The sequence below is a fragment of the Lissotriton helveticus genome, chromosome 2_1 (genome assembly GCF_964261635.1).
Source record: "Lissotriton helveticus chromosome 2_1, aLisHel1.1, whole genome shotgun sequence".
In the NCBI taxonomy this organism is placed as follows: domain Eukaryota; kingdom Metazoa; phylum Chordata; class Amphibia; order Caudata; family Salamandridae; genus Lissotriton; species Lissotriton helveticus.
Window position 1 is genome coordinate 1,165,823,150 of NC_136059.1, and position 14,378 is coordinate 1,165,837,527.

Consider the following 14,378-nt stretch of genomic DNA (forward strand, 5'->3'; position numbering starts at 1 on the left):
TTGAAAACATGTGAGAATTGACATGGACATACTGAACATTGTAGGTTATTCCCTTTAAATATGTGGTCCTGGTTATTTCCCCTGTCCTAGAATTACCAGTACCTCGATGATGATTATTGTGAGGAAGAAAAAGAATGATCATTTACTAATAAAGGTCTTTAATGCAGTCAGTATTTCTGAACGAGTCGACTATTTGCATTGGTAAGTGAGACAGGGTCACTGCCTCTGAGCTGTTGTATTACACACTCATCGAAGTACATTATTTGCACGTTTAGTTTAACTTAATTCACTAAGGGGATATAAATCACACTACCAAAAAATAATTTGAAACCCCTTCACCTATTAGAAAAGAAACACTTGCTCATTCTTTTAACATGGCATTTTATGAATTTAATTTGATCATTTTCCTCTAATGGCAGTGATAGGATCACCTGTTTGGCAGTGCAGATGGACATCTTTGATCTGACACTGTTCAAGATACAAAATCAGCTTAGCTCTCTAAATGTGCATTATCTTTAAGTAAGTGGAACCTAATGTTTCATAATGTTGTATAAAATATGTAGAAAAGAAACAGTAAAAAGGGAATATTATAGTAATATGCATCTCATGTTCTACATAATGTAAAAGCTGTTGGAAGTGAGAATATTAAGACGGTCAAATTATAGCATTATACATTTGTTTTTTTATTATGGGGCTGTTAGAAGCACATATGAATAACCATAATTCTATATAATCTGTGAATTAGTTCCAAATCACATTGAAATGAGCAAAAACCAATTTAGAGCAATACAAGATGTGTACATTCTCTACTGAAAGACACACAGATGATGGACGGAATGCAGAGCAGATCAAACATTCTGCCCCAGTTAATAAATCTGGGTTAAATCCATCGTTCTTTCGCTCACCATGCCACCCCAGTTAAGACCCAGCCATATGCAAATCAGTCTTGACCCTGTGCTTCACGGGAACAGTCCAGACCATACTGCCAAGCCATGTCCTCCCTGGAATGGACACAAGCATCCTGGGACCGGTTTCAGGGCATCACTCCTCATCAGCAATGCTAGTTTTAATCCAGTGGCACAGTGAGCTTGGGACCCACGTCTGAGCATACCCGGTGAATTTAGGGCTAGAAGGCAAAAGACACACAGATGATGGATGGAATGCAGAGCAAATCAAACACTCTCCCAGAGTGAAAAGATCTGGGTAAAATCCATTGTTCTTTTGCTCACCATGCCAACCCAGTTTAGACCCAGCCATATGTAAATCAGTCTTGACCCTGTGCCTCATGGGAACAGTCTAAACCGAACTTCCAAGCCAGGTCTTCCCTTGAAGCACAGAACCAAGACTGATTTGCATATGGCTGGGTCCAAATTGGGGTGGCGAACTGAGATAAAGAACTGACTAGTGTCAGTTTCACAGCGCAGCTTGACATGTTACCTTTTTCTGCCAGTTCCATTTATTTCCTACGCTAATTCACCATGACACTTATCCATAAACTAGAGCTCGTCACATAATTTCGTTAATACATTTCAAAATTCTAACACCTCATGTTATAATTTGCAAGCTTATATATGGATGCGTTCTACTCCTGATTATAAAGCACCCCACAAATAAAATTAGATTTCCATTCCAAGTTGAGCATCTGGGAATAAAAGTAAACATTGTTCCCCATCTTGGAGCTGAGCTACAGTGAAATTAATTTCCCCCAAATGATTGCCCGCCAGCCTATAAGCTAGTCATTGGAGTTGTGCTGCAAAATAAAATCCCTGAAAATCGTCTGGCCCCCATCCTTCCCTTAACGGATTCTCAATCTAAGCTTAGCAAGATTCAACCAGCACCTTCGATACCCCCAAATGTGCTCCTCTAGGAGAGGATCCAGTAGTTGGAAGTACAAAGTAGGTAGAGTCAAGTCAACAGGCAAATACAAAAATGACATACGAGAGAAGGAAGCATCAGCATGTTTGCTATTGTAATGCAACCCAGTACTGTTAGGGGCAAAGTAATCCAAAATATTACCTAGCACTGTAGTAAACCAAAGTACTACCTAGATTACCCTCTGGTCGGCTAGAATGATACATATCAATTCCTGGGTACGACTATTGGAGCTCCCAACCCACCAAATGATTGGTGAGTGTAGGGGTAGCGCGCAGACCAGAGGAACAATATAAAGCTTGAAGGATGATAGACATAGGGGCCAAGTTGACTGTTAAAGCAACCGATTATCAACATACAAGGAGATGGTATGTAACTTTCCACGCAATAGGCTTCCGTGGAATTGCTTCTGCATATGCAGTTTTGTCAGGTGCTCTAGTGCAAGAACGAACAATAACAGAGAAAGTGGGCATACCTGTCTAGTGCCCAGGGCTATATTATAAGGGACAGAAATGTTACCACCAGTCTTAACTCAAGCCCTAGGTGCAGAGTATAGCAGCTTAATTCAGTCAACTGGGGATGCCATAGCGTCCATACCAAAGCCCTCATTATGTATGTCCATACAAGATTGTCGAAGGTCTGTTCCAGTCCTAACACTAGGAAAGTGATTTGGGACAAAATGCAGGTGCATTGATCTTTCTGTTTGTCTGTCTTTATTTTGGTTAATGAAGAGGAAACTTAGGAAACGCAAGTCGACTAGAGAAGAAACATTCCAAACTAGCCCATTGTTGATGCGGATGATACCTCCACTGGCCCCCAACCTAGACACATTGTGGGTCTCTTGGACAGAACTAGTGAGTGGGATCTAGGAAGAAATCAAAGAAAACTTCCTGAAATACCTTGAGATCTCATGGAACTCGAGTAATTAGCATTCATTTATGAACATTGAACCATATAGTCCCAACCAGTAGAAAACCATTCTCCAATTCTACAAGATTTAGTGGAAGCTAGAGATATATAGGGAGAATGTTGTATTTATGGTTACAGTCGTGAAAGTAAAAGGGTTAATATTGGATGAAAAGAATTCTAAATTTGAAAATCCTTCTGATGAACGAACCTCTGTTACTGATAGTCTGAGCTACTGAAGAAGCTCCTGTTTCTCTGAAATTAGGTACTCATGCCACTGAAAAATCTTCAGAAAGAACATACCACCTTCTGTAGTTATATAAAGGTCCTAACCACATGCCTAAACTGTTTTAGATCTAAACATCTTGCTTTCCACTTCTCAGCTGAACTCTTTCGGTTTTGTTTCTGCTGCCTAGTATATATTAACAAAAAAATAATTCTCCTTTTTGAGGAAAGGGTAGTTTTGGCATTGCCTATAAAACTTGGGGGTATATTATTAAGGACAACAACGCCACTTTTTCGGCACATAGCACCGAAAAACAGCGTTCTTTTTATCACCCTATCTGCAAGTACACGCTAACAAGAGTTAGCGCGTGTTTCCTTGCGACTTTGCAGGTCAGCGATCAATATCGCTAATGACATGCAAAGTAGGTGTTTCCTAGCTAAACAACATGGAAAATCCATGCTAACACAGCTTCACAATATGAGCAAGCCATGCAGCAGACCCTCGAAGCGATGAAAATAACCGCGCTAACCGCGGTTATCGCAGGTATGTAAAGCCTGGTTTTAAAATTACTTATGCATACTGATAATGGGAGGTGGATTGCCATGTTAGGTCCACACTCCCCTATCAGCAGGCCTCTCCTTAGCGCTGTGAAATCTTCACTGGATTGCACGCGCTATTCGGTTATTTGCTGGTATTACATTGCCTGTTAGCAAAATGTTGATAATACGCCGCTAACACAGCGATGTAATATAGAGATAATGTGAATCGAGCTAAGCGCTATTTGCAATAAATATCACATGTCCTTGATTAAATGCCCCTTGGATTTGTAGAAAGATTCTACTTTGGCTTTGGCAATAGAAAATAAGAGAATGATTCTTTATAAAGGATGTGCATGATGAGGAATAGAAGTCATAGACTGTCAGCTTTCATCACAGGAACAGTAGATTCCTTTCATTAAGAAATATTGCACGTTTCTCAAGTTCATGTGGGAGTTCCGTAAGAGTAAAGAAGACCAGCCTAAATTAGGTAAATCTGAATAAATAAAGTTTACATTTTGTGCTTTGAAACACTTGTGAAGTGGGGAATGTATCTATACTACTATTATAAAGAGAGAACTTTGAACCTTTGAGGCGGGTAAACTCAGGAACCACAGCACCAATCCAAACACCCGATACATCGTTGTAATTGTCAGGGTCTGCAGATGGACACAGGCTATATAAAAAATAAAATATACGTTCTTTAAAATATTTACGATTAAATAAAAAGTAGTCCCTTGGAAGTAGCGCCGGCCGCGACGTGCGTGCTGACAGGAGCGCGGGGAGGAGCGGCGTACAGGAGCGCGAGGAGGAGCGGCGGACATGAGAGCGGGGAGGAGCGGCGGACAGGCGGGGAGGAGCGGTGAGGAGTGGCGGACAGGCGGTGAGGAGCGGCGGACAGGCGGGGAGGAGCGGCGGCTGAGGTAGGTGAAGCGGCCCGTGTGCGGCTCATTGGGGGCCTTGAAAGTGGCGGGTGCACTCCGGGGGACCCACGGACAACGTCGGGGCGGGCGGGGGCCCTGAAGCCTGAGACAACGTCTGGGCGGGCGGGTGCCCAGAAACCTGATTGCTCCCGGACAACGTCGGGACGGGCTGCTAGTAACTATATAAATTCTATTCTCACTTATTATTCATAACGGCCCCTACAACCCTTCTATTTGTCAAAGGCAAGTTTAAAAGGCAAGATGGAAATTGTTCCTTTGACTGTGGACTGTTCTATGAGAAGCTCTTTCTGTCCTGACCAACTTCAAGAGTATACCCTTCCTGCACTCAGCCCACCATCAAGCATCTGCATGGCTTAGAATTAGAGCTGCATTCGCCTGTGACCAATTCTATATAAGCCCAGAATCTTTCTGCTTTATTCCAACTTAACCTATTTCCACCATTCCTTAGAAATAGCAACCACAGCAAGGGTCTAGGAAGCATCAATCTTAGATGAAGGTAAAGCAACAGCAAGCCATGGACACATCTCTAACTTCTATATGTCATATATGGAGATAGGTTCACCTTCCCTCAACCCAGTCTGCCCAAGTCTTCGTCCAGTTCTGCCATTTCTCATCAGCGGAGTAATGAACCCCTTACCTAGGCGCTTTAATCAGAGGCTGACACTGGACTTAATGTGCTGGGAAGGAAACTGGCTCTCATCAGAAGAGTGTTTAGAAGTTTATCACCCTTCAGTCTGTAGGGCTCAAGACACAATGTACCTTAATAGTACTATTAGGGAATACACTGCCATGGAGGTGTGAGAGGTGGACTGACATGCACAACACGGTAAATGATGAAATGTTGAAATTATGAAAAAAAGGAAAAAGACAGTGAAAGAGTCAAACTTAAACTGAGCATGAGAGAGAAAGATAAGAAAGAAAAATTAAGTCTGAGACGAAAGATGTGTAGATAGAAAGAGTAAAGAAAGAGCTGTAGGAGAAAGGAATGTTGAATGGGGCAAAGGAAATGTTAAGGGAAAAATGAGGAAATGGTGAAAGGTAGGATGGAAGAGTAAAAGGAAGGGTGAAAGAATAATGTATGTAAATGGGAAAGAATGAATCGATGGAACAATGGGAGGGCGGATTGAATGGTGAAAGGACCAATGGGTAAAAGGGTGAATGTATGGAAGGATGTATGACATTACAACGCATGCTTTTACATCGCATGCCTTTACAACGCGGTTTTTACAACGCAAACCGTTACAACGCATAGCGCTTTGGGGCACTGGATAGTGAATAGTTTAATTTACTATTCCAACTCCAGTCCCCGTGGACACTAGGGAAGGTGTTGGATAGTAAATTAAACTTATTCCCTATCCTAGAGCGCCCCCCAGCGCAATGCGTTGTAATGGTTTGCGTTGTAAAAGTTGCATCGTAAAGGCACTGCGTGGTAAAAGTTACGTTGTAAAGGATGTTTCCCGTATGGAAGGATGAAAAATGACAGATGTAGAAGAGGGAAAAAATGAATGGGTGAAAGGATGAATTGATGGAATCTTGGATAGGCTGATGGATGCATAGGTGGTAGGATGGATTATTCCATATGTTGATAAGTGAATGAGTGAAAGATGGATGGAAATGTGAAGGTATGAAGAGATAAATGGATTGTTAGATAGAAGAGAGAAATGACATATGGATGGAAGGATGATTAAAGGATGAAGGGAAGTCTCCTGAGGAGGATCTGGCTTGTTTACTTGTATTCTGTGTGATTAGGGGTATGGTTCAAGTGGGGATATTTTCCTTTTCAAGCTACTCCCTTTTCCCTCGTCCTTCCAATTTCCACCATGGATGTGTAGGCCAGCCATATTTAGAGGTAAATGTCCACTGCATCTAGCATTTTAAACTAATGGCTACACATAGTCTAAAAATGGATGCGTGCAAGTCAGCATGACCCCACATATCTTGCAAGCCAGCATGACAACCGACATGCTGCTTTGTAAGTTTAGGAAGGTATTTGAATACCATGACCTACTTATGAGCCATGCAATGTCAAACAATGGACAAAGGCCAGACTATAAGGCATGTTTCTTTACAAAGAGGTAGGCAACAGATGCATTTCCTCTGTAATTGCAGGCTTTGCATCAGCAAAATTCATTAGTACATCAGGTTCTTAGGCCCAATTAATTATGAGTTGGTGGAGCAGTATCCTGGTGTGGATACAGTTGCGCACAGTGAAGATTTGGCCACATGGCCTAAGCCGATCCACAAGCAAGCAGCGGACCTCCTGCTGCACACAGTCTTTGGCCATGTAGAGTACGGAATTATGCACCGTGCAGGACCTCGGAATTTCAGCCGAGGGTGGTGACGGGTTAGGATAAGGGCCTGGGCTCCCACTAGGACCTCACCTCAGCCCAGCCAGTGGTAGGCCAAAACCCCAGTGCACACTGCCTATGAGCTTCCCGGTCATAGGTTGGCTGCAGGTGGTCAACCCAATAATGTGCTGTGCACAGTGAGAGGTTAGCAGTCACACCTGGCCTTTGGCCAGGCCCTCCACCTAACCCACAATGGGCAGCCAAACCCCTGCTATGTATTATCTTTTGACATGCACATTGGGGGGTTTGAGTGCAAGGTCTGTCCTCCAGCCAGGGCTTGCACCAATTGCCGATAAACTCCGCAACAGAGCGGAGTTGTTTTTTGTTAGCGTGCTCCAAATATCCTTTTGCGTACGCTGCAGGGTCTAGCCGGGTGCTCGCAATGGCCCATGAGATTGTCAGAGCTATTTGTGAGTGCCATGGGATTTGCTAGCCAGCAGCATGCTCCAGCGAGAATTTGTGATTGCCTACATGTCACTCAGGCACACCAGCGACTACCAGCAGATGTTTTCTGCCGTACGCGATCCTGGACGTGTAGGATGTACCGCAGCTGCAACCTGGGAAAGATTCTCTCACCAAGAAGCATCAACATCTTCCCACAATGATGATTTGGAGTCAAAAACCTCCCCGAATGGACCTTTGGCATTGGTTTGGGGGGAGTTTTATATAGCGCGAACTAGAACCGAACCGAATCAGTTATCAGAGCGCTTTACATAGCACCAGTTACGTTACTTGAGGACACACTTTCATTTTTTTTTTTTTTTAGGCACGGGGAGATTAAGTGATTTGCCCAGAATCACAGGAGGTTTTTGGCGTCGTTACCGAGACTCGAACCCAGATCCCCAGGTCCGAGGTCGAGCGCCTTAGCCGTTAGGCCAACCCCTCTCTTTTGTGCGAGGAGCCCTTTTTTGAAACACCTATTTCCACCTGAAAGAAAGTGCTTCAAAGTCTCCAACTTCATGTTCCTGTCCAGCAGGCTCATCCCAGTGCCTCCCGGTCACTTTTTTGGGGGATTTGGAGCTGGAAGGATAAGTCTTTGTGTCTGGTGCATATTCCATTTCATTTAAGGACCTTGTATTTGAGATTTCACAAGTAAGTTGAAAAACTGGTTTTGTTTGTTTGATTGGGGCCATGCACCTGGATTTATTTGTACTTTTAACCAATTTTAACATTTATTGTGGTGGGTGACCTGCAGTTTCAATGGGGGGCTAGTTATTTCCTTGTAAGTAATTTTTCTTCTTTTATAAAGGAAAAGAGTTGCACAGTTTAGTAAATTTTTTCCATGTTTTTAATGCATTTGCTATATTCTTTTGATGCGCTATGCAGCCTCGTCTGCCAATGGAATGCTCTCCAGCCAGTAAGCCCAGTGCTAGTCATGTGTGCATGAAAAACAACTGTTTCTGTGGTGTCTGTTAAGTTGAAACATCATCTATGCCATGAATGTCATTGGATTAGAATACAAAAAAAACTTGTGATATTTCTTGATTTTTTCTGCTATCAAGGTATAGGTGGGTAATGCCTTTGAAGGATGCTTGTTTTGTTGTAAAGAATTTTAGCCCGATTGATTTTCGTTTTTGTCATTGCTAAATTAATCAATGCTGTGTTGTCTCTGTCTAACTACGCCTCCTGTGTGTGTTTGCCATAGTCCACCATTTGCCTTTGTTCCCCATTCTATGTGGTCAGGGGCCATTTTGTATAGTCAGTTTCCATAGGTGTGCATTTGTTCATTGTTTTCCATCTTGTAAGATACTACAGGAGTATAACCCATCAACCATGTTGGGATAGGGGTAGGTAATCAGAATAAACAAACAATATCCCAAATGGTATTATTAAAAAGGCGATTAAACAAGTATGCAAAAAGCATTACTAGAACAGAAACAAGGAGACTCAATACGTTTTTTAAAAAGTGCTCATGGCATCATATAATTTTGGAAGATAATTAGGTGGTTTACAGTTGTAGCAGCACTGTAAGTGAATAAATAACAAAACAACCCGAATTGGACTTGGTGCATGGCATGTGCAAGTGACACAAGAGTGGCGACGCAGGTGACAATTGTGGTTAGCATAGTGAATAGTGCTTGAATATATACAGTGAATAAAGGAAAACAATGTGGCTCCAAATGAATAACTAATTATGAATTTCTCAGTTGTGTTGGTTTAATTTGGATGAAGCGATACAAAAAGGGGATGATGGACGGAGCGTTTGAACAAATCAAAAACTCACCCCCAGTCAACTGATCTGGGTTTAATCCATCACCATTCTTTAGTTCACTCAGCCACCCCAGTTCAGACATGGCTATATGCAAATCAGTCTGACCCTGTGCCTTATGGGAACAGTCCAGCCCGAACTGCCAAGCCATGCCTTCCCTGGACCGGAAACAAGCATCCTGGGACCGGTTTCGGATTCATAATCCTCATCAGCCAGGCTATCTTGAATCCAGTGGCCAAGTGAACAAGGGACTCACGTCTGAGTATACCCTGCCACACTTAGGGCGAACAAAGCGATACAAAAAGGGGATGATGGATGGTGCGTTTGAACAAATCAAACACTCACCCCCAGTACACTGATCTGGGTTTAATCCATCACCATTCTTTAGTTCACTCAGCCACCTCAGTTCAGACATGGCTATATGCAAATCAGTCTGACCCTGTGCCTTATGGGAAAAGTCCAGCCCGAACTGCCAAGCCATGTCTTCCCTGGACCGGAAACAAGCATCCTGGGACCTGTTTCGGATTCATAATCCTCATCAGCCAGGCTATCTTGAATTCAGTGGCCAAGTGACTCACGTCTGAGTATACCCTGCCACACTTAGGGCGAACAAAGCGATACAAAAAGGGGATGATGGACGGAGCGTTTGAACAAATCAAATACTCACCCGCAGTCAACTGATCTGGGTTTAATCCATCACCATTCTTTAGTTCACTCCGCCACCCCAGTTCAGACATGGCTATATGCAAATCAGTCTGACCCTGTGCATTATGGGAACAGTCCAGCCCGAACTGCCAAGCCATGCCTTCCCTGGACCGGAAACAAGCATCCTGGGACCGGTTTCGGATTCATAATCCTCATCAGCCAGGCTATCTTGAATCCAGTGGCCAAGTGAACAAGGGACTCACGTCTGAGTATACCCTGCCACACTTAGGGCGAACAATGCGATACAAAAAGGGGATGATGGACGGAGCGTTTGAACAAATCAAACACTCACCCCCAGTCAACTGATCTGGGTTTAATCCATCACCATTCTTTAGTTCACTCAGCCACCCCAGTTCAGACATGGCTATATGCAAATCAGTCTGACCCTGTGCCTTATGGGAACAGTCCAGCCCGAACTGCCAAGCCATGTCTTCCCTGGACCGGAAAAAAGCATCCTGGGACCGCTTCAATCCACTTGGATTGGGATCATCATCAGGACTGGGTTGTGGTTGGTAAACAGTGCTGGAGAAAGTTGGTGTGGCGTCCGTGGCACTAAGAGGATCGGGATAGCTGAGGAAGTGATCAATGCATTCCTGGTTGCGAAGCCGGTACGCCTAGGTGGTTGGCAGTAATCCGATAGACTTGGCGAGGCATCCGATTGGTTCAATGACCGGGGGTGCACGAGTGAAACTGCACTGTCAATGACCAACGATTCATTCGGTAATTCAATTAAGTCGATGAGGTCCCCGATCTGTTAAATGATCGGTGTAGCAGGAATGGATCGCACACTGAGAAAAGCCGCGATGAGTGACTCCGACTGGCTACGTCCGGGTCCGGAACGTCCTAGACCCGGACGTAGCCATTTAACAGATCGGGTACCTCATCGACTTAATTGAATTACCAAATGAATCATTGGTCATTGACAGTGCAATTAGCCTGTCTCATGCTTGAATAAACTTACCAGTTCAACTGTAATGTATATCCACAATGGGTCTATGACATACACAGCAATGCGCAGTTTCTCATGTAAAGACACTGTAACAGCGCTGGCAGCAATGAACATTTCCTCTGTGGCAAGAATCATGCTTCCGTTACAACTTATCTTTGTATATTTTTATGTGGGAACAATGTCTGATTCCAATCTGTAATGTTCCTTTCCGTACATGAACTGTGTTATGTATGACTGCACCATATTACGGCATCTATGTAACATGAGCGATATCAAGCAATGTTGTAAACGTAAAGGAGCAGAACTATCCCTTTAACATGTAAAGTCTTGTACTTTGACTGTTTTCAATATCAGGCACTGTGGGGCATATTATCAAGGACCAGTGTTAACATTATCGCCGTTTTATCAGCAGGAAACTGCCGATAAAACGGCGATAATGGGCTTGATAATACGCCCTTGTTAATTCCTATAGAAGCCCATGTTCTGATGTTAACATGGGCTTCTATGGGAATTAACAAGGGCGTATTATCAAGCCCATTATCGCCGTTTTATAGGCAGTTTCCTGCCGATAAAACGGCGATAATTTTAACACTGGTCCTTGATAATATGCCCCTGTGTTCCTTCCCAAACAGGAATCTAGACTTGACATAATTGTAAGGATAATGTTTTATTCCTAATGTCATTGCAAAGCCCTGGTCTTCCCACCCCCAATTAAATTGCACGTAATCCCCGTTTTGTAATCCATGGGATCACGTCCCCACATCAGATAATCTTTATGGCAATTCACGTACAGCTAGTATCTCTTCTCACAGTGTAGCATCATTTTCCCGCAATTAAGAGACCGACTTTTTCTTCCCGTTTACTCCAGAGTGATGTAGCAGCCTTTCAGAGTCTTTTTTCGCTCACAACGAACATCTGCCCTGTCTGACAGGCATTGAGCGTCTGCACAGTGACGTCACGCTCGTGGCCCAGTGGTTTTCCATGAGTCAGATTATTTAAACCATTTGGCTCAGAGCCTCTTCCCCTTTCCAACAAAGAGGAAAACGTTTTCACGCTTCACTTCATTACACAGACTGAGAGTGTTAAAAATACGGTGATGGTATGCAGGCACAGCACTCATGTACACCTGAAGCTTTTTATGGTTCGGTTTACTAACCTCAACTTTGTTTCCATTCCTTTTCGATCAGAAGACAGTAGAGCTGTTTCCCTTGTGTCCCAGAACTCTCCAGTTACTTTGCAGTTCCTTTAGTGGATACAATTCATCCCTGTATTGTGGCCACAACGGTACTTCTTCCACTTTCCCGAGTGGATGGCTTCAATTCTAATTTAAATATATAACCAACCAAACTATGTAGCGATAGTGGTGATGGTTTTTAGACCCAGTATAACACCCCATAATTTCTTTTTCCATTCAGAATCGAATTCATTCAGAGGCCCAGCGTATGCACCGTGCAGATTTTCTCATACAAGTGAGTGATTGCAAACTGCATATTTCATCCCCGACTTTTTTGCATTTCCATGGGGACCTTTCTGATTTTGCACCTTATTTCTGCTGGTGCCCTCGCTCCTGCCTCTTTTTGGAGCCTACGCGCCCACACCCTCCCTCCAACATTTTGTGGAGTGTTTTTCCAATGGTAATTTTGAGGCTCTTGCCCCCGTCTTTCTAATGATCATAATGCAAAATTCAACACTAAGGCCATTTTATGTTTTATCCCTAGGAACCAGCCCCTTTTCCCTTGATGCTGTCCTGATGAAGACCCCGCTGTAAGGGCTATGCTAACCTACCAACCAGGGGTCGAAACATCGACATCTTGTAGTTTTAGCCAGTATGATCAACAGCGATCCATCACTGTGTCAATGTCTAAAAATCATGGCTATTTAATGTTTTGGTATACTGCATGTATACTGTAATGATCTACAGCGCCGGGACGCTCTTCGGAGCAGCTGAGCGCTTTACAAAACCCCCAGTAACATAACATAACATAACATAACATATATTTGTTGGGTTTTAGATAAAAGCCTGTGTTATTTGTAAATAATATGTGTGTATGATTTACACTTCCCACTCACCTTTCTATTCTCACTTTAAACACGTCTCCCCTCTCTGCTCTAGGGGCATTCTTGAAAACAATTGAATAAGACTATTAACGTATATATGCCCAGTGTCATTAATTAACACTGTGTGCTAACCAAAATATGTGTTTTTGAATAATTGCTAATTAGTGCACTAGCCTGCTACTACTAGCACCACAGCACCTTGGGAAACCGTGCAGCCCTTGCTTTCTTTTTCTATTCAGTAAGATAACTAAAGTTCATTGTTCTACTAAGTTGTTGTAGGAAAGGCATTGGCAACCCCCACACGCGTTTTAGTGGTCAATATAGTTGCAGACTGCAGAGACCAGGTGAGTAGTAGGCCAAAAGTACCACATAGACATAGCCCATACCTAATTGTTGTTACACACTAAAAGCACATTTTAGAAATACATTGTGCTAAAAGGCAGCTTTAAAAAGTAAAACACCCCCAGAGACCTTGATTACAAATTAGAGGCATAAATAAAGAAATTTTAATATTTACTTTTCTAGACAAACAAACAAACACCCCTTCCACCCACCCCCAACAACAACTGGCCCAACGCTCTCCCCAAACAAATTAAATATCCTCATTCCCAACCATTGTCTGAGAAAAAGAAAGTTCAGAAACCCATGCAAATCCCGCATCCCTCCCCCACCCCCATGAACAAACAAGTCCCACCCACCAAAATAAAAGAGAAAAAAAGGGGGCAAAGGGAACTAAACATGGCCCAGGATCCCCTCCGGGTACCGGTCTATTCTTCTCTCCTGGGCCATGCGCGCCAGCCTTGACAGGATGCAGAGCAGTAGGGTGTGGTCTGAGACAGAAGGGGGCAGCAGTGTGTGATCTTGGATGGCACGCAGGTGCCTGCAGACTGAGGCACCGATGTGATTGGGAAGCTGGAGAAGCTGGGGTCTGGCTGGGGCCCTGGGCTGCTGCCTCCTCCTCTTCCTCCTGGGCCTCCAGCTACTGGTATTTGGCCCATATTGCCTCCAGCTTCCGCTGCCACTTCCGGACTGCTGAATCCTAGCGCACTGGTACCAGGTAACCAGGAGCAGTTAGAGAAAAAAAAAAGTTGTAAACAATGCTGTGTCGCTCTGTGCCAAAAACGTGTTTAAAATTAGGTAGTGGGTGGCACAGTAGCAGTAATTTGATGGTCCCCTAGGGCCATTACAATTGATGTGATTAGAGTCACAGCACCATTACCCATTCTCATAAAACTAAAGGCAAGTGTCAAAAGCTCTAACTGCCTGAAAGAAATTAAGACAGAATAAACACAGCAACACATCAGTTCAATAAAACCTCTATATTATTTTCTTTTGAAAGAATTTCCCAGTAAAGTGCTTAGTTTATTTGGGGCTTCAAGAATTAGCCCCATTTATTAATGAATGATCTAGTTAGCTACAACAATAACTCTGATAAAATCAGACTTGATTTTTTTTCTTTTAACATCTCTGTTCTGATTATTTCCATTTACATGTTTTTCATAGGAGATTAGTCCACTACAAAGTGTCCAAAGTATTCTGACCTTAGTCTCACTCTCTGCGAAGTTTGGGAAGCCTGTTGGATCTTGGGTCAGTCAGTCAATTCACTTTATTCGGTTTAAAAACAA

General features: G+C 43.3%; 1 long non-coding RNA gene across 1 annotated transcript in view; it reads right to left on the reverse strand.

Moving 5' to 3' along the window:
• Positions 1-1,034: 1,034 nt before the first annotated feature.
• LOC144819639 (uncharacterized) overlaps positions 1,035-14,378 on the reverse strand; it is a 107,493-nt gene continuing 94,149 nt past the window's right edge. Inside the window, exon 3 of the long non-coding RNA XR_013607489.1 lies at positions 1,035-1,126. This is a non-coding gene — a long non-coding RNA (uncharacterized LOC144819639). The remainder of the gene's footprint in view (positions 1,127-14,378) is intronic.